General features: G+C 42.6%; 1 pseudogene; it reads left to right on the forward strand.

Annotated features, from left to right (window-relative positions):
- The first annotated feature begins 675 nt into the window (after window positions 1-675).
- Window positions 676-12,587, forward strand: LOC101147450 (methylosome subunit pICln-like; annotated as a pseudogene).
- Window positions 12,588-25,255: the final 12,668 nt, after the last annotated feature.

The raw sequence follows: 25,255 nt of genomic DNA on the forward strand, positions 1-25,255 counted from the left end.
TATATTTATTTAATATGATATATTGAACATAATGTTATGTGATATAATTGTAATATAACGTTGTCTTGCCTTAGATGAATAAACTCCATAAGTTCCAGGGTAGGGTCTAGGGCAATTTCTCTGGCCTACAAAAGTGTTCAATTAATATTTATTGAATAGGTATTGACTCATGTATTTTAACTCTCATGCAATTCTCCTCCACACCCAGAAGTTAGAAGATTAGTAACAAACAAATATTCACATACCAAATTAACCCTTTGTAGAAAACCCAAATAGCAGCCCATTTTTGCTGCTATAACAAAATACATCAGACTGAGTAATTAATAAATTAAAAAGCTTTATTTATCCAGAAAGCTGTTCTGAAGGCTACTAAGTCCAAGATCAAGGCAAAAGTGGATTCAGTGTATGGAGAAGCTTACTCTCTGCTTCAAGATGGTGCCTCTTGCTGCATCCTCACATGGCAGAAGAGATGAAGAAGATGATGAAGATGAAGAAGATGAAGATGAAGAAGAGATGGCAGAAGAAGATTAAGATGGTGCCTCTTGCTGCATCTTCACATGGCAGAAGAGATGAAGATGAAGAAGATGAAGATGAAGAAGAGATGACAGCAGAAGAGGAACATGGTGCCTCTTGCTGCATCCTCACATGACAGAAGAGATGAAGAAGAAGATGAAAATGAAGATGATGAAGATGAAGAAGATGATGAAGAAGAAGAACAGATGGCAGAAGAAGATGAAGATGGTGCCTCTTGCTGCATCCTCACTTGGCAGAAGAGATGAAGAAGATGAAGATGAAGATGAAGAAGAAGAGATGGCAGAAGAAGATGAAGATGGTGTCTCTTGCTGCATCTTCACATGGCAGAAGAGATGAAGAAGAAGATGAAGATGAAGAAGATGAAGATGAGGAAGATGAAGAAGAAGATAATGAAGATGATGAAGAAGAGATGGCAGAAGAAGAGGAAGATGGTGCCTCTTGCTGCATCCTCACATGGCAGAAGAAATGAAAGTGCAAGGCAGCTCTCTGAGGACTCTTTGGACTTTAATCTTATTCATGAAGGACTTTAATTTCATTCATGAAGGTGGAGCCCTCATGGCCTAGTCACCTCCCAAAGGCCCCACTTTTTAATATCATACCTTGTTGATTAGGTGAAAGGCCCCTAGTCACCTCCCAAAGGCCTCACTTTTTAATATCATACCTTGATGATTAGGTTCCAATATATGAATTTTGCAGGGACACATACATTCAAACCATAGCACCGAGACTTCCCCTCCCTACCTCAATAGCGTGGGCAGCAGAGACATACACAGTTCTCCTTGGCAGCCACCAGTTCATGTCTCTGCTGTCATTTCTGGCACATCAGTGTGTGTTTTAGGCAGGATGACAGTGGCTTTATACATTTTTCTGTATGATCACCTAATTTCACATTAGGTGATGGTGACTCGGAATCAATGTGAAAAGAAAAAATTCAGACGCAAAAGATGATGGTTTTCACTCTTTATTTAAGTATGTTCTACTTGTGCCCAAACCTGATGCTGATTGGATTCTCTGTGCTTTTGCTTTAATGGGATAACGGAAAGGGAAGAATAAGAAGAATATGACTGAGGGAATGTGCTGCTCTAACTGGTCTTTTTTTTATTACATTTTATTTTAGAGGTGCCATAAATGCATTTTCTTGGCTGTCATATCTTTTTAAGAACTTTATATATTGTAACTGTCTGGGAAAATTACCACCTTATTTAAATTAAGTATCCTTAAAGAGATCAGCCTTTATAATGATGAAAGACTCATTTTCCCACATGAATCCTTTATTTTGTTTTCTTATTTTTAAATGAAGGACAAATATGGATAATATAGATTTTAATATAGATAAAATACACATTCATATAAAGGTACATTAAATCTTCAGCTCTAGCTATCCCAGTTGATGTTTCCTTAGATTTTTACTCTATCTGTATCATACATTTGTATATTTAACATAATGTTAACTCTATTCATATATCAATATATCGTAGCTCTCCAAGCTAAAGTCCATGTAGCAATTATTGCTTCAGAGATTCCATGGAAGCTACCAGGTTTGACAGTTCTTAGTACTAATAATCCTGTTCTTGGACTCTGCATCCAATTCATTCTGTGTCGCCTGCTAGTTGTGGGTTGAGTTAAAACCAGTTGGAAGAACAAAAATGGCATTAAAGATGTGTTTAAATTGTCATTGTGAATATCTTTATTTTACTTTTGTGTTTGAGGCTTCAGATTCTTAAATAACACAGTTGCTTCTAAAACATTGGCTCTTCTTTTCTTTTCTTGGACTTCCATATCAACGCCCAAGACAGTACCTTTTATTTTTTTTTATAAGATAGTGAATTATTTTTTTTTTTCGAGACAGGGTCTTGCTCTGTTACCTAAGCTGGAGTGCACTGGTGTGATCATGGCTCACTGCAGCCTCAACCTCCCAGGCTCAAGTGATTCTCCCACCTCAGCCTCCTGAGTAGCTGGGAATTCATGCGCACACCACCACACCAGGCTAAGTGAAAATATTCTTTATATTCCATTAAGAGTCTTTTCAATACCATGATATCTTTTATTTAGTTGCAGACTTGTCATGGAAATGAAGATGTCATTGGTCATGATCAATGATTATCCTCAGTTAAAAGTGTTCAGGTATCAGTTTATCTATATTGATCTTTCAGTTAGTAGCTGTTTTCAATATTTCAGATAGTGTTAAAAATCACTGACGAGATGATCTAGCAGGGTGTGGCATTCGACAACTTGGAAAGAATAAATTCACCATGTCCCTTGCCACAAAACCTGTCCTGTTGAATTCCCAGGGTCATGGCCACCCCACTGGCATCCTGTGAGTCTTTCCTGTTTGCTAGAGAGATCAAAAGCTCAGGTGGTGGTAGTGGTGGTAGTGCGGAAATAAGCATAATTCTCTTACGCACAGGAAGTATGTTCAGCATACATATGAAGCTCTCTTACTGGCCAAACTAGGTGTCCTGGGGTTGGAGCTTATCACATAAGCCCAGGTGTCTGAGAATGAAAGACCTGGGGCTTGACTGAAGCAATTTTGCCAACAGGGAGCTATCCAAGGTACTGGCCTCTTCCATCAGCACTTGCTGACCGGGTAGCGTGTTGCTGCTCTCCTGGCAGTGACACGTGCCATTTTGTCGGAAAGGAGCCAGCCCTGATTGCCTGAACCAAGTTCCATCCTGCTTGACCTGGTCTGACCTATGCCTGGCCTAGCCTTTCCTAACCTCTATACCTCACCTAACCTGTGCCTGTTGTGGCCGTGACATTGTCTGCTGTGACAACTGCCCCAGTTATAACCTAGACCAAACTTCTCCAACACGCAGCCTGTGGGTTGCATGCAGCCCAGGATGGCTTTGAATGTGGCCCAACAAAAATTTGTAAACTTTCTTAAAATGTTATAAGATTTTTTGTGATTTTTTTTTCTCATCAGCTATCATTAGTATATTAGTGTTTCTGTATTTTATGTGTGGCCCAAGACAATTCTTCCAATGTGGGCAGGAAAGGAGGCCAAAAGATTGGACAGCCCTGACCTAGACTAATGGTTCTGAAACCTGGCTCAGCATCAGGGTTACTGGGAGACATTGTTAAAATAGCATGAATCAGAATCTCTAGGAGTGGGGCCTAGGAATTTGGGGACCGCTATCCTGGATTAATTTCTTGGCTGTCTTACCATGTTTCCTGGAAGAGTTGACTCTAATTCCTCTTGTTTTTCTTTTCCACTGAATGGAATGTAAATTGTAGTATTTAAATTTTTCAGAATGAATAAACAAATGATGATATATCCATACAATGGAACAGTACTCAGCAATGGAAAGGAGCAAACTATCGATATGCTGTACACAGTGGAGAAATATCAAGTAATTATGCTGACTGAAAGAAGTCATACAAAAAACTAAACATATTGTATAGTTGAATGTATATAACATTCTATGACATGCAGAGTAATCCATAGTGATATAAACTCAGGGATGGGTTGGCAGGTGGGAGCACAAGAGGACTTTGTATGGGCTGGGTATGTTCGTTTCCTTTATACTTTTTTTTTTTGAGACGGAATCTTGCTCTGTTCCCCAGGCTGGAGTATAGTGGCATGATCTTGACTCACTGCAACCTCTGCCTCCCGGGTTCAAGAGATTCTTCTGCCTCAGCCTCAAAGTAGCTGGGATTATAGACATGCACCCCTACACCTGGCTAATTTTTGTATTTGTGGTAGAGATGGGGTTTCACCATGCTGGCCAGACTGGTCTCAAACTCCCAACCTCAAGCAATCCACCCACCTTGGCCTCCCAAAGTGCTGAGATTACAGATGGGAGCCACAGTGCCCAGCCCATTTCCTTTATTCTAATCATTATTTTATGGGTGCACACACACATGAAATTATATCCTTTAAGCAATTTCTTGTTTATTGAATGTCAGCTATAACTCAATAAAGCTGTTAAAAATAAATAAATAAAAGTTTCAGGGAGATGATTGGATAAAAGTGTATTAAAAATCCTTATGCTATTAAAAACATTATGGAGGTTCTTCAAAAAATTAAAAATAGAATTACCACATGATCCAGCAATCCTATTACTGGACCTATTTCCAAAGGAAATAAAATCAGTACGTCAAAGAGCTATCTGCATCTCATGTTCACTGCAGCATTAGTCACAGTGGCCAAGATCTCTTAGGAACCAACCCAAGTGTCCATCAACAGATGACTGGTGATGGCTCACAGGGAAGAGAGAATGAGCTCCTCTCTGTATGGTGGCTACAGTATGCTGGAGGTGCCTGTGACATGACTAGGCCTCTTGCTCCTTCCCCAGCCCAAGGACAGTAAAGGCAGTATCTGTACTGCTGCAGTTGCAATGGGAGAGGGGCTATGGTTTGTCTCTAGGATTTCTCCCCCAGAAAATGTAAAGCCTCCACCGATTGAAGTGTTCAGGCAGAGGCAGGGTGGTTGTGCTAGGAGCCCAGTTTGAGAGGCCCTGCCCAGTGAGGTATAACAGAAGCAGGGACATGTGGAAAACAGTCTGGCCACTTTTCCATCAGGCAGCCATGCTGTGCTGGGGGTCGACTAAGTCCTTAATTTTTTCACTCCCTCCCAAGCCTGAAGGGAACAGAGGAGGAGAAAGCTGCAAAGCAGCAAAGGTAGTGGCTTGCTTGCTACTACTGGGAGCTCCGTCCCAGGGAAGTGCAGAGTAGCTGTTGGCCTGAGATCCCAGATGGAGATGGGATGGCTGAGGTCCCACATTGGGAGGCTCTGCCCAGTGAGGAGTAGTAGGGACAGGTACCCACGTGGAAAACAGTGTGGCCACTTTTCCTAAGGCAGCAAAACTTGTGGGCCTGCCTGCTCCCTCTAGGAGCTCTGTCCCAGGGAAGCACCTTCTACCCTTCACCAGGCAGGGCCCTCAGCCTGGGCCCATAGAGCAGCTTCCCACCCCCAAGTGAGCATTTCCACTGGTGGTGGCTCTGAGTTTCTCTGGGGTGGATCTTCCAGAGGCAACTGACAGCCCCTCTGCCACTACCACTGCAGTGGTTCTGCCCTTGCTGCCCTTATACTGAGGAAAAGGATGAAGAGCCTGAGGGCTTTACTTATACCATCAGCTGCAGCTGCCCTAAGGAGAAGAGGGCAGTCTGTCTTCTCTGTGAGCCCTGTTCCTACTGTTTGTCTCCAGGCAGAGCCTCCTGGCTTAGGCCCACAAGGCAGCCACTGGAGTCTGGGCCAATTGCACTGATTGGTCATGGCTCTGCATTTCTCTGGATTGGAGCTTCAAGAGACAAGTGAAAGGCCCTCTGCCATTGTGTCAAGGTCCCTGACCCGAAGCTGGGTAGGGAACGTAAAGGCTGAGCTCACCCCAGGGCTGCAATGTGCAGCCCAGGAGTGCCAAGCCTAGATCTGCAGCCAGCACTCAAGTAGGAGAGGAGCTCCCACTCTCAGAGCACAAAGAGGGAGCAGAGCTGCAAATGTGAGGAAATACAGAGGAGCCATGTGGCTGAGCAAGAGCCTGCCTATTAGCCATGACGCTTAAGCACCATCTACTGGATCACAGCCCAATTGCAATGCCAAAAATACTTTGCTAATATACCCACGTGAAACCAAGGACAAGAATTCAAATAAAGACCCTGAACAAAGCCTTGGGCCTCTGAAAACACCCAGAAACAAATGCAACTGACCACACACAAATTACACCACAGCTAGAGGAAAACCAGCCTACACAGATGAGAAAGAACCAGTGCAAGAACTCTGGCAACTCATAAAACCAGAGCGTCTTTTTACCTCCAAATGACCTCACTAGTTCCACAGTAATGGTTCTTAACAAGGCTGAAATGGCTGAAATGACAGAAATAGAATTGAGAATGTGGATCAGAATGAAGATCATCAAGATTCAGGAGAAAACTGAAACCCAATCCAAGGAATCTAAGGAACAAGAGAAAATGATACAGGATGTAAAAGACAAAATGGCCATTTTAAGAAAGAAGAAAACTGATCTGATAGAGCTGAAAAACTTACTTCAAGAATTTCATAATACAGTCACAAGTATTAACAGAATAAGTGGTCAAACTGAGGAAAAGAATCTCAGAGCTTAAAGATTAGTTTTCTGAAATAATTCAGTCAGACAAAAACAAAGCAAAACCAATAAAGAATGAAAAAAAAACCTCTTAGAAATATGGGATTATGTAAAGAGACCAAATCTATGACTCATTGTTGTCCCTGAAAGAGAAAGACAGAAAGCAAGCAACTTGGAAAACATTTTTGAGGATATAATCCATGAAAATTTCCTCAACTGTAATAGCAAGGCCAACATTCAAATTCAGGAAATGCAGAGAACCCCTATGAGATACTATACAGGATGACCATCCCCAAGACACATAGTCATTACATTCTTCAAAGTCAAAATGAAAGAAAACATGTCCCTCTCCCTCTCCCTCTCCCTCTCCCTCTCCCTGTCCCTCTCCCTCTCCCTCTCCCTCGTCTCCCTCTCCCTCTCCCTCTCCCTGGTCTCCCTCTGATGCCACCAAAGTTGTGAAAGCCGAGGCTGGACTGTACTGCCGCCATCTCGGCTCACTGCAACTTCCCTGCCTGATTCTCCTGCCTCAGCCTGCAGAGTGCCTGGGATTGCAGGCACATGCCGCCACACCTGACTGGTTTTTGCATTTTTTGGTGGAGACGGGGTTTCGCGGTGTTGGCCAGACTGGTCTCCAGCTCCTGACCACGAGTGATCTGCCTGCCTCGGCCTCCCGAGGTGCCGGGATTGCAGACGGAGTCTCGCTCACTCAGTGCTCAATGTTGCCCAGGCTGGAGTGCAGTGGCGTGATCTCGGCTCGCTACAACCTCCACCTCCCAGCCGCCTGCCTTGGCCTCCCGAAGTGCCGAGATTGCAGCCTCTGCCCGGCCGCCACCCCGTCTGGGAAGTGAGGAGCGTCTCTGCCTGGCCGCCCATCATCTGGGATGTGAGGAGCCCCTCTGACCGGCCGCCCAGTCTGGGAAGCGAGGAGCGCCTCTTCCCGGCCGCCATCGCCTCTAGGAAGAGAGGAGTGTCTCTGCCCGGCCGCCCCGTCTGGGATGTGAAGAGCTCCTCTGCCCGGCCACGACCCCGTCTGGGAACTGAGGAGTGTCTCTGCCCGACCGCCACCCCATCTGGGAGGTGAGGAGCGTCTCTGCCCGGCCGCACCGTCTGAGAAGTGAGGAGCCCCTCCGCCCAGCAGCCGCCCCGTCCAGGAGGTGGGGGGTAGCCCACCCCCCGGCCAGCCACCCCGTCCGGGAGGTGGGGGGCAGCCCCCGCCCGGCCAGCCGCCCCGTCCGGGAGGGAGGTGGGGGGGCGCCTCCGCCTGGCCACTGCCCTGTCTGGGAAGTGGGGGGCGCCTCTGCCTGGCCGCCCCGTCTGGGAAGTGAGGAGCCCCTCTGCCCGGCCGCCACCCCGTCTGGGAGGTGTACCCAACAGCTCATTGAGAACGGGCCATGATGACGATGGCGGTTTTGTCGAATAGAAAAGGGGGAAATGTGGGGAAAAGAAAGAGAGATCAGATTGTTACTGTGTCTGTGTAGAAAGAAGTAGACGTGGGAGACTCCATTTTGTTCTGCACTAAGAAAAATTCTTCTGCCCTGGGATGCTGTTAATCTATAACCTTACCCCCAACCCCATGCTCTCTGAAACATGTGCTGTGTCCACTCAGGGTTAAACGGATTAAGGGAGGTGCAAGATGTGCTTTGTTAAACAGATGCTTGAAGGCAGCATGCTCGTTAAGAGTCATCACCACTCCCTAATCTCAAGTACCCAGGGACACAAACACTGCGGAAGGCCGCAGGGTCCTCTGTCTAGGAAAACCACAGACCCTTGTTCACATGTTTATCTGCTGACCTTCCCTCCACTATTGTCCTATGACCCTGCCAAATCCCCCTCTCTGAGAAACACCCAAGAATGATCAATAAATACTAAAAAAATAAAAAATAAAAAAAGAAAAGAAAAGAAAAGAAAACATGTCAAAGGCAGCTGGAAGTAAGGGGCAGATCACCTTCAAAGGGAACCTATCAGACTAGTAGCAGATGTCTCAGTGGAAACTCTACATGCCAAAAGAGATTGGGGCCCATGTTCAACATTCTTAAAGAAAAGAAATTCCAACCAAGAATTTCATATCTAGCCAAACTAAGTTTCATAAGTGAAGAAGAAATAAGATCTGTTTCAAACAAGCAAATGCTAAGGAAAAATTTGTTACTACCAGTCCTGCCTTATAAGAGGTCCTTAAGGGAATGCAAAATATGAAAAGCAAAGATCATTACCAGCCATCACAAAAAAACACTTAAGTACATAGACCATTGACACTATGAAGCAGCCACACAATCAAGTTTGCATAATAACCAGTTAACAACATGATGATAGGATCAAACCCACACATATTAATATTATCCTTGAATGTCAATGGGCTAAATGCCCCCAATTAAAAGGGACAGAGTGGCAAGTTGGATAAAGAAGCAAGACCCAATTGTACACTGTCTTCAAGAGACCCATCTCATATGTAATGATTCCCATAGGCTCAAAGTAAATGGATGAAGAAAAATCTAACAAGGAAATGGAAAACAGAAAAAAGCAGGGGTTGCTACTCTAATATCAGAAAAAACACACTTTAAACCAACAACAATTAAAAAAGAAAAAGGAGGGCATTAAATAATGGTAAAGGGTTCAGTTCAATAAGATGACCTAACTATCCTAAATATATATGCACCCAACACAGGATCACCCAGCTTCATAAAGCAAGCTCTTAGAGACCCATGAAGAAACTTAGACTCCCACACAATCATAGTGGGAGATTTCAACACCCCATCTACAGTATTAGACAGATCATCAAGGCAGAAAACTGGCAAAGGAATTTGGAACCTGAGCTTGATACTTCACCAAATGGGCCTAATAGATATTTACAGAACTCTCCACCCCAAAACAACAGAATATACATTCTTCTTATCTGCACATGGCACATACTCTAAAATTGACCACACAATTGGACATAAAACAATCCTCAGAAAATTAAAAAAAACCCAACCTGTCATGCCAAACACGCTCTCAGAACACAGTGCAATAAAACTAGAAATCAATACTAAGAAAAGCACTCAAAATCATATAGTTACATGGAAATTAAACAACCTGCTCCTGAATGACTTTTGAGTACATAATGAAGTAAAGACAGAAATCAAGAAACCCTTTGAAACTAATTAGAACAAAGATATAACATACCAGAATCTCTGGGACACAGCTAAAGTGGTGTTAAGAGGAAAGTTTATAGCACTAGAGACACACATCGAAAAAATTATAAAGATCTCAAATTAACAACCTAACAACTCACCTGGAGGAACTAAAGAAACAAGAGCAAACCAACCCCAGAGCTAGCAGAAGACAAGAAATAACCAAAATCAGAGCTGAACTGAAGGAAATAGAGATGTGAAAAATCATACAAAAGATCAATGAATCCAGGAGTTTGTTCTTTGAAAACCTTAATAAGATTGACAGACCATTAGCTAGACTAATAAAGAAAAAAGAGAATATCCAAATAAACTCTATCAAAAATGTCAAAGGGGCCATTACCACTGACCCCACAGAAATACAGATAACCCCCAGAGACTACTACAAACACACAAACTAGAAAACCTAGAAGAAATAGATAAATCTTGGAAACATACAACCTCCCAAGATTGAACCAGGAAGAAATACAATCCCTGAACAGACCAAAAATGAGTTCTGAAATTGAGTCTGTAATAAGAAGCCTTCCAACCAGAAAAATCTCAGGACTAGAAAGATTCATAGTCAAATTCTCCCAGATTTATAAAGCTGGTGCCACTCCTACTGAAGCTATTTTTAAAAATTGAGGAGGAGAGACTCCTCCCTAACTCATTCTATGAGGCCAGCATCATTTTGATACCCAAACCTGGCAGATACACAACAAAAAAAGAAAACTTCAGGCCAACATTCTTGATGAACATAGGTGCAAAAATCATCAGCAAAATACTAGCAAACTGAATCCAGCAGCACTTAAAAAAGCGAATCCACCAGGATCAAGTAGGGTTTATTCTTGGGATGCAAGTTTGGTTCAACATACACAAATCAATAAATGTGATCCATCATATAAGCAGAACTAAAAACAAAAACCACAGATGACCATCTCAACAGATATAGAAAAGGCTTTCAGTAAAATTCAAAACTTCGTATTAAAAACTCCCAACAAATTAGGCATTGAAGGAACATACCACAAAATAATAAGAGCCATCTATGAAAAACCCACAGCCAACATAATACTGAGTAGGCAAAAGCTGGAAGCATTCCCTCTGAGAACCAGAACAAAACAAGGATACCCACTCTCACGACACCTAATCAACCTAGTCCTGGAAGTCCTAGTCAGAGCAATCAGGCAAGAGAAAGAAAAAAAGGCATCCAAATAGGAAGAGAGGAAGTCAAACTATCTTTCTTCACAGATGATATGATGCTATACCTAGAAAACCCCATAGTCTCTGCCCAAAAGCTCCTAGATAAACAACTTCAGCAAAGTTTTAGGATACAAAAATCAACGTACAAAACTCAGTAGTATTTCTGTATACCAACAATGTTGAAGCTGACAGCCAAATCAGAACACAATCTCATTCACAATAACCACAAAAGGAATAAAATGCCTAGGAATACAGCTAACCAGGGAGGTGAAAGATCTCTACAATGAGAATTACAAAACACTGCTCAAATAAATCAGAGATGACACAAGCAAATGGGAAAACATTCCATGGTCATGGAAAGGAAGAATCAATATTATTAAAAATGGCCATACTGCCCAAAGCAATGTACAGATTCAAGGCTATTCCTATCAAACTACCAATGACATTCTTCACAGAACTAGAAAAAAAAACTATTTTAAAATTCATATGAAACTAAACAAGAGCCCAAATAGCCAAAGCAATCCTAAAGCAAAAAGAATGAAGCCGAAGGCATCACATTACCTGACTTCAAACTATATATTACAAGCCTACAGTAACCAAAATAGCATGGCACTGGTAGAAAAACAGACACACAGATCAATGGAACAGAATAGACAGCCCAGAAATAAAGCCACACACATACAACCATCTGATCTTCGACAAAGTTGACAAAAACAAGCATTGGGAAAGGACTCCTTATTCAATAAATGGTGCTGGAATAACTGGCTAGCCACATGCAGAAGACTGAAATTGGACCCCTTCCTTATACCATACACAAAAATTAACTCAAGATGGGGGCAGACCAAGTTGATCTTCCAGAGTGACTGTCTCTTCCAGAATGGGCTGCAGAGTGCAGGCATTGCTGTGCTCCAGCTCCTCCGGGCCTGTGTTGCCGCACTCCCTACTGCTATCAGCTTCTTCAAAAGTTTCCCACTGTCTGGGCCAGTGGAGGGGCTCCTGTAGCAGCAGCCAGACACCAAGGCTGTGGTGAATGGGAAGGGCCTCAGCACTGGTACCCTTTATATTGCTGAGAGCCACCTGTCTTGGTTAGATGGCTCTGGATTAAGATTCTCACTGGAATCCCCCACCATTTGTTTACATGCATTGTCCAGGGACCAAAGTGACTATCTAGGAGAGCATTTATTTGTATGTTATGGTGAAAGCCAAATTTGAAGAAGGATCAAAAGAATCTGTTGCTGACGAAGAAGAGGAAAATAGTGATAATGATAATGATGTGGAACTATTACTGAATTTAGATTTGTGCCTAGTGATAAATCAACATTGGAGGCAACGTTCACTGCAATGTGTGAATGCCAGTACTTGCATCCAGATGCTGAGGATGAAGATTCAGATGCTTACGATGGAGAAGAATATGATGTGGAAGCGCAAGAACAAGGACATGGGGACATCCCTACATTTTACACCTGTGAGGAAGGATTTATCTCATCTAACAGCAGAGGGCCAAACATGTTGGAGATTAGAAGGAACGCTTTCTCAGTCTGTAAGCTGCCAGTATCATATGGTTGGGGTCAGAACAGAAGACTCAATAAGAGATGATGAAGCTGGGATGGAGGTGGATACCACACCAACAGTTGCTGGACAGTTTGAGGATGCAGATGTTGATCACTAAAAATGATTTATGCAGGTTTAAGATTGGCCTCCTCTGTGGCTTTCAGATATAGGTACATCTTATAAATCAGGAACAAATAGGAAATTCCTTGAGGAAGTTGGTAAATCTAACAAAACATTGGAGATCATGGGGCCAATTTTTTCTTCTCTGTGTACTCTCTCTCAAGACAGCTCATGGTTTAAAAACCCATTAACATGCGAATAATTCCCAGACTAATACTTTCTGGCCTGACCACTTCACTGAGTTTTAGACATGGATACCCAATCGCCTACGTGACATGCCCACTTAGATAACTAGTGGGCAGTTCAAACTTAATATGTCCTATACAGAACCTGTAATTTCCCCTACCGACCCCATTTCAGCAGAAGGTGCTACAATCCTTCCTGTTACTCAAGCCCCCAACCTAGGGACAATCCTTGGTTTCTCTTTTTTCCTGATTCCCCATAGTCACTCCATCATCAAGTGCTATTCAGTCTATATTCAAAATATATCTCATACCTGTACATCATCAGCTCCTGCTCAGATTCTTTTTATTTTTTTTAACATTTATTTATTTATTTATTTTGGTAGAGACAGGGCCTTGCTGTACTTCCCGGGCTGGTCTTGAACTCCTGACCTCAACTGATCCTCCCAATTCTGCCTCCCATGTGTTGGAATTATAAGCATGAGCTACTGTGCCTGGCCAACTCCTGCTTAGTTTCTTGCAGTAACTTATAAATTGCTTTCCTTGCTTTCACTCTTGCCCCTAAAATTCATCTTCTATATGGCAGAGTGATCTTTTTAAAAGTGTAAATCAGATCATGGCCCTGCCTCCTCTGCTGAAAATTCTCCAATGACTTCCCATCACAAGCTCCTCACCACGGCCTCCAAGGCCTTCCATTAGCTGTCCTGGCCCACCTCTCTGACTTTCACACTTCCTGTTTTCTCATCCCTTTACCTTGAAGTATTTGGGCCCTTGTTATTTGGATTAATGTCAAATCTACCCTCGCAGAAAAACTATTTAAAAACAATTTTTTTTAGGGACAAGGTCTCACTCTGTTGCCCAGACTGGAGTGCGGTGGGGAGATCACAGCTTACTGCAGCCTTGAACTCCTGGGCTCAAGTGATCCTCCTGCTTCTGCCTCCCAAGTAGCTAGGACTACAGGCACACACCATTGCACCTGGCTAATTTTTAAGTTTTTTGTAGAGACTGAGTCTTACTATGTTGCCCTAGGCTGGTCTTGAACTCCTGGCCTCGAGTGATCCCACCTTGACTTCCCAAAGTGGTAGAATTACAGGCCTGAGCCATCGTGCCTAGCTGACCTCTTTTTGTTTTCTTCAAGGTACTTACCACTAATTAAAGTGATTGTGTTCATGTATTTGTTTCCTAGTTCAGTGCCTAACATTCCTCACTGAATTGTAAGCTCCAGAGAATAAGTTCCTTGTCTATTATTCAACTGTTTATGCCAATTGCCTAGATTAGTGCCTGACTCATGGTGGGCTCTCATTGAAACTGTTCAATGAATGAATGAATGATCTGCCCATTGTATGCATGTTCTTTGCACCAAGGCCTGGCTTTTTATACAAATGAGAACAATACATGATGCCATCTGTACCTTCAAGGAAGGAGCAGTTTGGTAGAGTGGCAGAGGCAAGAGCTCTGGAGCTTGACAGACCTAGGTCCTGAGACATGGCTCTGTGAAATGGGTGACCTTGGACCTCCGAGCCTTTCTGAATTCAGTTTTCTAATCTATAAAATGGTAATAATTCTATCTACTTCTAGACTTTTTACAGTAACTTTTTTCCTGTTTTTACCTGCTATTGAATAGAGTAACTTTTATAGAATTCAAGTCCAATTTATATTAGCAGAAGTTGTATCTGCAGCTTACAAACAGTATATCATCACAGCAAAGAATACATGCCTGTGTATATGTTCCTCTCTTTAGATGTGTGTGTCTGTGTGTGTGTGTGTAAGGGTGTGTGTATGTGTGAGTGGGTGAGACTCAGTGTGTGTGGGAGTGGATAGATATGTGGGTGGGGGGGAGTGTGGGTCTCTGTCTCTCATATACTATATTACATATAGTATACATAATATATAATGTTATATATTACACATTACATATAATACATTATATTATAGTACATTAAAAATTATATATACACATTTGATATGTATATATATAATATATATATGGAGAGAGAGAGAGACAGTTTCTCAGAAGAATGATTAATTCTCCAATTCATCAAGGGATAATTTTCTAGCATGAAGCAGAGTCCTTAACAGCCTTATTTAATTGATGGTAATTAGTATTAAGAGGGTATAATTTATAGAACCAGCATTTAAAAAATACCTCTGCTTAGAGTTCTAATGCTGGGTGATAAGAACCATCAAGCTTGCCATTCAGGAAGTCCTTGAAGTTTGTGAATGACAAATAGGTCAAGGAGAAAATTGTTGAGGGACCCCTTCAATGTCTTCTTAAGTCTCTCAAATATCAATCAATAAATGGTATCCTCCAAATGAAAACCTTTTACACTTGGAAGCCTGTCGTCCATTACAATAGCTTTCTCTCTCTTTTCTGCCAGAAGAGCAAATGAAATGTATTTTTCCAACAGCAGCTTTCAGGAAAGCCAGTTAGTGAATTTTAAGATTAGTTTATTCTGCTCCAGATTTTGAAGTTATTTTTTGATATTTGATCTGTGGGCTGAATCACAGAATCCAACTTTAAAGTTAGAAGGGATCTTGAGATCATTTAGTTCAAACTCCCTTGTGCAACTTTTCTGTAGACATGAAAATTGTGCTGTTAATTTTTAATACCATTTTGAGTCTTTGAATGAGAGAATTAAGCTTTTCATAATTATATGCCGTGACCACCAGCAGTATAGGCTGTGAGCTCTTGGAGGAGCTTATGAGGAGAAACTCCAGAGAAGCATGAGTTCTTCATGTCCAATATCTGGCATGGAACCCAGAATAAAGGCTTGAAAAATGAATCATTCCTAATATAGTAGTTAGAGAAATTAGACAAGCTTGCAAACATGTAATCGTTCACAACAAAATAAAAGGATAAAGACAAGGAAAATCTAAAATAACCAGCAGGGTATGGTGGCTCACGCCTGTAATCCCAGCACTTAGAGAGGCTTAGTTGGGAGGATTGTTTGAGGCCATGAGTTCGAGATTAGCCTGGGCAACATAATTAGACTCATCTCTACAAAAAATAAAAAAAATTAGCCAGGTGTGGTGGCATGTGCTGGAGGCTGAGGTGGGAGGATGGCTTGAGCCCAGGAGTTTGAGGCTATAGTGAGCTACGGTCCGATTGTGCCACTGCACACCAGCGTGGATGACAGAGTGAGACCCTGTCCCTAAAGATAAAATAACATAATTCAAAAATGATTTTTATTAGGTTTAAACAATTAGTGAGAGCCCCCCCTCCCAATAAGTATATACTTTTTCATAGCACTTCACATTCCCCATACTAACTTACTAATTTAATGTTTCTGTTGGTGACTCATGCTGAATTGTGCAGTAGGAACACAGAGTGCTGAATTTCCTTAGATAATCCACAGAACGGAAAATCAATTTTATGACAAATAAGCATTGACTAAAAAGAGAAATCAGAGTGTAAATAACTATCATCATATAACTCATTTTATCTTCTAAAGAACTCAGTTTGGAAAATATCTTTATATCTCTATATTCTATGCCTTTATAACCCTATGATATATCTCCATCTCATGTGTAATACGTTTATACACCACTGTATTAGGCAGTTCTTGCATTGTTGTAAAGAAATACCTGTGACTGGCTGGGTGCACTGTCTCACACCTGTAATCCGAGCACTTTGGAAGGCCGAGGCGGGCAGATCACCTGAGGTCAGGAGTTTGAGACCAGCCTGGCCAACATGGTGAAACCCTGTCTCTACTAAAAATGCAAAAATTAGCCAGGCATGGTGGCACACACCTGTAATCCCAGCTACTCGGGAGGCTGATGTGGGGGAATTGCTTGAACCCGGGAGGCAGAGGCTGCAGTAAGCTGAGATTGTGCTACTGCACTCCAGCCTGGGGGACAGAGTAAGACTCTGTCTCAAACAAACAAACAAACAAACAAAAAAACCCTGTGACTGGGTGATTTATAAAGAGAAGAGGTTTAATTGGCTTATGATTCTGCAGGCTGTACAGGAAGTGTGGTGTTGGCATCTGCTCGGCTTCTGGGAAGGCCTCAGGAAGCTTACAGTCATGGCAGAAGGTGAAAGGGGAGCAGGGATGTCACATGACCAGAGCAGGCATGACAGAAAGAGAAAGAATATGTGTCAGGTGAGGGGGTTGTCACTTTTAAATGACCAGATCTTGTATAAACTCAGGGCAAGAGCTCACTTATTACCAAGGCCCAAGCCATTCATGAGGGATCCGCCCCCATGATACAAACACTTCCCACCAGGCTCCACCTCCAATACTGGGGATTACAATTCATGAGATTTGGGTCAAGAAAAATATCCAAACTATATCAACCACCGTATTAGTGGTATTGAAACTAATGGTATAGCGGTTTAATTGCTTGCATGAAGGCACATTGGCAGCTAATTGGCTGAGCTGGGACTCAAAACTAAGTCCGACTCCAGTATATTTCACTGGTTCTGCCATGGCAGAGAACAGAAAGGGATTTGAAGATGACTTAATCATGTGACTTCATGGTGCTGGTGAGGACACGGGGACCAGAAGAAACTGCAACTTGCCTAAAATCACACAACTGCTTAGTGGCAGAGCTGGAGTCACAGTTAGTTGTCCCTTGACCATGAAGCCTCATTTTAGAAATTTTGCTATTTTTTTCCCTCTTCTCTGTTCCTAAAATTTACTTTTTAAGACTGCTGTTGAACAAAGGAAATTCATGTCTTATAAGTACTATTTACATAATCAGTATCCTAGAAGTGAAGTAATAGCTTAGGGACTATATCATCACAGGTCTCTTGAATGTGTTTAGGTTAGACTGTGATAAGGAGTGCAGACCGGCTGAAATAGCACTTTGCTCTAAAGGATATTTTGATTAGATAGAGCAGCTTTATTTCTGGTCTGAATTAATAGGTGATAGAAATATATTAGCAGAAGGTAATAGTAGGTGATTAAAAGATTTAAATAGTAAATTCAGTTCTTTGTTTTTTTTTCACTAATTGCATTGCTTATGTTAATTTTATTTTATTTTTTATTTATTTATTTTATTTATTTATTATTATTATACTTTAAGTTTTAGGGTACATGTGCACAATGTGCAGGTTAGTTACATATGTATACATGTGCCATGCTGGTGTGCTGCACCCACTAACTCGTCATCTAGCATTAGGTATATCTCCCAATGCTATCCCTCCCCCCTCCCCCAACCCCACAACAGTCCCCAGAGTGTGATGTTCCCCTTCCTGTGTCCATGTGTTCTCATTGTTCAATTCCCACCTACAAGTGAGAATATGTGGTGTTTGGTTTTTTGTTCTTGCGACAGTTTACTGAGAATTATGATTTCCAATTTCATCCATGTCCCTACAAAGCACATGAACTCATCATTTGTTATGGCTGCATAGTATTCCATGGTGTATATGTGCCACATTTTCTTAATCCAGTCTATCATTTTTGGACATTTGGGTTGGCTCCAAGTCTTTGCTATTGTGAATAATGCCGCAATAAACATATGTGTGCATGTGTCTTTAAAGCAGCATGATTTATAGTCCTTTGTGTATATACCCAGTAATGGGATGGCTGGGTCAAATGGTATTTCTAGTTCTAGATCCCTGAGGAATCGCCACACTGACTTCCACAATGGTTGACCTAGTTTACAGTCCCACCAACAGTGTAAAAGTGTTTCTATTTCTCCACATCCTCTCCAGCACTTGTTGTTTCCTGACTTTTTAATGATTGCCATTCTAACTGGTGTGAGATGGTATCTCATTGTAGTTTTGATTTGCATTTCTCTGATGGCCAGTGATGGTGAGCATTTTTTCACGTGTTTTTTGGCTGCATAAATGTCTTCTTTTGAGAAGTGTCTGTTCATGTCCTTTGCCCACTTTTTGATGGGGTTGTTTGTTTTTTTCTTGTAAATTTGTTTGAGTTCATTGTAGATTCTGGATGTTAGCCCTTTGTCAGATGAGTAGGTTGCAAAAATTTTCTCCCATTTTGTAGGTTGCCTGTTCACTCTGATGGTAGTTTCTTTTGCTGTGCAAAAGCTCTTTAGTTTAATTAGATCCCATTTGTCAATTTTGGCTTTTGTTGCCATTGCTTTTGGTGTTTTAGACATGAAGTCGTTGCCCATGCCTATGTCCTGAATGGTAATGCCTAGGTTTTCTTCTAGGGTTTTTATGGTTTACAGTTCTTTGAATTCTCCCTGTGAGGAAGCCTCTGCATCCTATTTCATAATACTTACTTATAAAGAAGATCCATAAAATGAGTATATCCTGTTTAAAATACAGATGCCCTATCTATAAGTGATTTTGTTGTTCTGACATCTAATGCCATTGGCAAAAATTATAAACTTTTAAATTTTTTTTAGGGAGATGGGGGTCTCGCTCAAGCTAGAGTACAGTGGCATGATCATAGATCATTGTAGCCACGAACTTCTGGGCTCAAGTGATCTTCCCACCTCAGTCTCCAGAGTAGCTGAGACTACAAGTGTGTGCCACCATGCCCAGATAATTTTAAAAACAATTTTTTATAGAGATAAATCTGTCTGTGTTGCCCAGGCTGGTCTTAAACTCTGGGCCTCAAGCAATCCTCCTGCCTCAGCCTGCCAAAGTACTGGGATTACAAGCGTATGTCAGTAAACTTATAATTATAAATTTCATACCTCTGTGGTCAGTGAAAGCAGTTTTCAATTAATAACATTTTGGCTAATATTTACCACCTGTTGTAAGTGTGGCTTAACATGTTTAAGTGTTAACAATTGCTAATAATACTTATAGTTTGTCGGTAGTTTACATTTCTGTTGAAGGCATAGTTCTCTTCTGAAGTTACCTTCTATGTGAGGAAACCCTGATTATTATAAAACTCCTAGCTTCTCTCCACCTTCTCATTTGCTTCTCTCCAGGAAGGAAGAAAGATTAAATCCGTTTGGTGAACTGGACACCTGTAACCCGGCTTCTTCCTCAGGGGAGAAAGTGGCCCACGGAGAGCAAACATTTTCCTCAGCTTTTCCATGTGGTCAGGATGAGTCTGAGGTTTGTGACTGGATGGGTGTCTCATTCTAGGGTTTGCTGTCAGGAAGTCGATGTACCTGCAGGAATAATCCATGTCCTTCAACCGAGGCTTCATCAGTACCACATGGGATAATTTGGCTCTCCATCAGCTGCCTTTTTTTGTCTTGTTTCCCAATTGGTTCAGGCCTCAGTGGGGAGGGGAGGCCTCAGTTATCAGAACACCTCACAGACCCAAACTGCTCTGAGCCACTGGGCTGAGTCTTGAGGCGTTAATAAGAAGCACAGTTTGTGAGATAAGCATCACATGGAGATTGAGGTTTGTGGCTTGGAGGGTGCTTTTAGCTCTGGTGATCCTGTACTTGGTGCAAAACACATTAGATTTTTACCAAGGTGGGTCACTGTGTCCACAGGCAAGGGGCTGTTTTCATAAGAGTGGCTGTGTTTCTCTAGGGGCAGAAGTGCAGGCACCAGGGTCTCAGCTGAGGCTCAGACATTCCACGAATCTGCAGGGATCTGAGAGCAGACTGCTGCAGGTGTGAGTTTTATTCTGAGCCGGCAAGGCTGAAGCAAGTGCTTGATTATAGGGAAAAGTCTTCCCTTGTGGTCTTTAGCTGTCAGGGAACAGAGTAATATTTACTGTTTTAAAACTGCAATGCAGCTGATTTTTGCACAAGCTAAAGAGAACTAAGTGAGATTTTTTGCCTTTAACCAACAGCATCAGATCTAGGTAAGCGCTGTGGGTTTCCTGCCCCAATTTCTGTTTTTCTGTTCTGTTCTTTTTTTTTTTTTTTTTTTTCTGCCTTCCCAGCCAAGAAACGGACAGACTGATCTTGAGTTCTTATGGCTTGTTTATTAAAAAAAAAACACACAAAAAACAGGCACACACAAAAATCTACTGTCAGATTCCATTTACGTGCTGTTCAAATCCCAGGCAAAACCAATTTATGGTGATATCAGAATATTTGGTATCTTTAAGGAGTTATCAACTGAATGGGGGTTCCAGGGAGCATTTAGGGTTATTGGAAATGTTCTCTGTCTTGATTTAGGTATTGTTTGCTCATGTATATATGCACATACAAATTAACTGAAGTGTGTACTTGAAAGTTGTACACCTTATCGTAACCTTAAAGTATTTATCCAGGCGTAGATGAGCACAGATGACTTCTCTGAGCCAGCAATTTAGCAGCATGCTCCCCGTCTGCAGTGCTTGCTCTAATGGCCCCCAATTCCCATAGGCTACTAGGGGAGGGGCTGTGTCAGATTCTATAAGGCGCACTCTACTGGTTTCGAGTTTGCCTTTAAAGATGTATTTATTTTTATTTGATGCCTTCCTGGTCCCCCTTGATGTTTTGGATGCTCACAGGTGTAAGTGGTGTAAGAGACCCACCCCCACCAGGTCTAGGGTGATGGCTGCTGTGAGAAAAACTTGAGGCTGTCTGCTCCCACTGCCCCAACCCCGGCAAACTCAGAAGGTGCCAAGAGACTAAAGAATGACTCGGACAAGTCCAGCTTGGTGAGTAGATGAGTTTATTAGGACATGCATACAGGGCACTCCTTGGCAGCAGCAGGATGGCTCAAGAGTTCCACACCAGATTCCGTCTCTAAACTGCTTTTTTTTTTTGAGATGGAGTTTCTCTCTTGTTGCCCAGGCTGGAGTGCAATGGTGTCATCTCGGCTCACTGCAACCTCTGCCTCCTGGGTTCAAGCGATTCTCCTGCCTCAGTCTCCCAAGTAGCTCGGATTAGATATGTGCCACCACACCCGGCTAGTTTTGTATTTTTAGTAGAGATGGGGTTTCACCATATTGGCCAGGCTGTTCGTGAACTCCTGACCTCAGGTGATCCACCTGCCTTGGCCTCCCAAAGTGCTGGGATTACAGGTGTGAGCCACCACGCCTGGCCTCTAAACTACTTCTAAGTTAATTTTCTCGCTCTTTGGCCACTGTGTTTGAGCACTGAGGCTGTTTTCCTTGGTAGGTTCTCAGATACTCTCTGAGATGTTTGAGTTCTCAGGGACATCGGCTCCTTGGCTGGGCATCATGGCCTTGGCTCACTGGAATAAACATTTAGGGTTCAGGCAGCAGACACACACCCTTGAGTAGCCTGGTGAGGGACCCACTATCAATGGCCCTAACATAATCTTGAGTGTTTACCACACAGCTGGGTGAATCAAAGGTTAGTTCTCTAGATGTCCCAAACTCTAGTAGATCTAGTCCTCTGACCAACCGGATGTCTGTCCTGCACAAGGTGTAACTTATATGTGCCATATTTCAAACTCCTGCACACATACCGCAATCATCTATTCTTCTGTAAAGGACCAGATAGTCTACACTTTGTGCTTTGCGGGTCGTATGATCTCTCTGTCAACTAGTCAGCTCTGCATGAAAGCAGCTATAGACAATACATAAACAAATGGGTGTGGCTGTGCTCCAAGAAAGCTTAATTTACAAAACAGGTGGTCAGCCAGATTTAGTCTACAGGCTATAATTTGCCTGATCTAAACCATGTAATCATTCTGAAAAATTGACAGAGACAGGTTTATTCCATCTTTTTTTGCTTTGTTTTTGCCAGTAGGGGAACTGAGGCTTGGTGAGCTGAATGAGTTTCCCAGGTTATCTCTGGGTAGTGAAGGATTTCCAACTAGGACTCGGATGAAATGTACTCATGCTATTGACATGTAGTTTTAAGGTCTATGAGAATAAGTGTCATGTCTAATACTGCTTAGCATTCAACTTGAAGCACTTAATAAGTATTCTCTCAATTGAGCAGTTTTGTATAACTTTCAGTCTTAAAACATCTTCCTATTCAGCCTCCCTCCCTCTCTCCCTTTCTTCCTTTTTTTTTTTTTTTTTTTTTTTGAGATGGAGTTTCGCTTTTGTCACCCAGGCTGGAGAGCAATGGCACAATCTCGGCTCACTGCAACCTCCGCCTCCTGGGTTCAAGAGATTCTCCTGCCTCAGCCTCCCAAGTAGCTGGGATTACAGGCATGCATCACCACACCTGGCTAATTTTTGTAAATATTTAGTAGAGATGGGGTTTCACCATGTTGGCCAGGCTAGTCTCAAACTCCTGACCTCAGGTGATCCACCTGCCTCGGCCTCCCAAAGTTCTGGGATTACAGGCATGAGCCACCACACCTGGCCTTCCCTCCCTCCCTCCCTCCCTCCCTCCCTCCCTCCCTCCCTCCCTTCCTTCCTTCCTTCCTTCCTTCCTTCCTTCCTTCCTTCCTTCCTTCCTTCCTTCCTTCCTTCCTTCCTTCCTTCCCTCCTTCCTTCGTCTCACTCTGTCATCCAGGCTGGAGTGCAGTGGCGCGATCTTGGCTCACTGCAACCTCTGCCTCCAGGGTTCAAGTGATTCTCCTGCCTCAGCCTTCCAAGTAGCTGGGACTACAGGTGCATGCCACCATGCCTGGCTAATTTTTGTATTTTTGGTAGAGATGGGGTTTCGACATGTTGCCCAGGCTGGTCTCCAACTCCTAAGCTCAGGCAATCCATCTGATTGCCTCCCAAAGTGCTGGGATTACAGGCGTGAGCTACCGTGCCTGGCTTTCCTCCACACACTTTCTATTGTCTGATTATCATCTCAGAAGGAAGCCTGAATAGGCTTCGAAGGTATTTAGATTTTAAAAGAGGACAGCTAAAGAAGGCAACACTATTTTCAGCAGAGCTAAATGCTACACAGATGAAGGAGATAATTTAGAAAAGCATCTCAGATCAAAGCATATCAGTATCCTCACCTCGTTTATTAAGATGTGTGTGTGACTGTAGCCATACTAAGTGACACGAAAGACCTTGTTAATCAAATCACTCACCCATCCTTTTTGTGGCCACAGAGGAGGGTGTCCAGGCTAAAGGAATAATACTTATTGCTAAATACTGTCCTATCAAAGGTTGAAAATATACATTTGCTTCCCCTGCGCTCTACTCAAGAGTAGTAGTCATTCCACTGGTTATCAAAACACCATATTGTACACCTTAGATATATATGATAAAAAAGACATAGCACACATCTGCTCTGCATTTATAATAAAGGAACCTACAGGCAATTTTGTTTTGTATTGTTACCCTCTTGCCTTTACTCAGATTTTATTATTTAAACCAGAATCCACAAGCGATGTCTGCCACATCATGCTGACTCCAGGGACTGCGTATGAACAATCTGTAGTTACGGCTTCATTTCTTGAAATGCCCTTACCTTTCAGTGTCTGAAACGTAACACAGATACTTAGGAAGAAGGATGGAGAATATGATCTTTCGTTCTATGAGTTATCTACTCTTCCTTTAGTGCAAAAAATATTTGAAGGGGAAATTATTTACTACTGCATTACTCTCCTATTCAAAAGAGATGTGGCCGGGCACAGTGGCTCACACCTGTAATCCCAGCACTTTGGGAGGCGGAGGCGGGTTGACCATTTGAGGTCAGGGGTTCGAGACCAGCCTGGCCAACATGGTGAAACCCCGCCTCTACTAAAATTACAAAAGAATTTAGCCAGTTATGGTGGCAGGTGCCTGTCGTCCCAGCTACTTGGGAGGCTGAGGCAGGAGAATCGCTTAAGCCCAGGAGGCGGAGTTTGCAGTGAGCTGAGATCGCACCACTGCACTGCAGTCTGGGCAACACAGTGAGACTGTGTCTCAAAAATAAATAAAATAACGCCATTTTTTTCTCAATGCAGTTTGGACATCACAGGGGTACTTGGGGACCTCTATGGGAAAATGAGACATGGGGAACAGTGGTGAAAATCCATTTGCTTTCTTCCTGGTTTCACTTGGGGCCTCACAGCTTTCCCCTAGGGCCAGTCCTGCAAGATACAAGCATTTCTTACTTGCATATTCTAAGAATATTTTGCTGAAAAAAAATTCATTTCTTCTCTGTTTTCATCCGAACAATTCCCTATCCAAGAGATCCTCCTCATGTAAAAATCTGATCAGGTCAATCAGCTCCTTTAAAATTCTTCTGGTATTCCTCACTGTCTAGAGGACAGGTGTATGCTTCCCCTTAGCTTGGAACACAGTGCTTTTATTTATTTTATTTTTTAAAATTTTATTATTTTTGGGATGGAGTCTTGTTCTATAGCCCAGTCTGGAGTACAGTGGCATGATCTCAGCTCACTGTAACCTCCTTCTCCTGGGTTCAAGCAATTCTCCTGCCTCAGCCTCCCAAGTAGCAGGGATTACAGGTGCCTACCACCATGTCCGGCTAATTTTTGTATTTTTAGTAAAGACAGAGCTTCACCATGTTGGTCAGGCTGGTCTCAAACTCCTGACCTGAGGTGATCTGCCTGCCTTGGCTTCCCAAAGTGCTGGGATTACAGGCGTGAGCCACTGTGCCCAGCCACATAGTCCTTTTGTGACCTGGCTCTCCTCTACTTTGTAAATGTTCCATTTCCACATGCATCCTGGACTCCAGTCATTCCAAACAGACTCTGACTCTAGGTGCCAGGCTATTCCTGGTCTCAATGCCTTGCATAGCTGCACCTTCTCCCTAGAATATTTCTCTGATGTTCTCCCTAAAGAAGTGCCCATGT

Source organism: Gorilla gorilla, chromosome 3 (genome assembly GCF_029281585.2).
Source record: "Gorilla gorilla gorilla isolate KB3781 chromosome 3, NHGRI_mGorGor1-v2.1_pri, whole genome shotgun sequence".
NCBI lineage: Eukaryota > Metazoa > Chordata > Mammalia > Primates > Hominidae > Gorilla > Gorilla gorilla.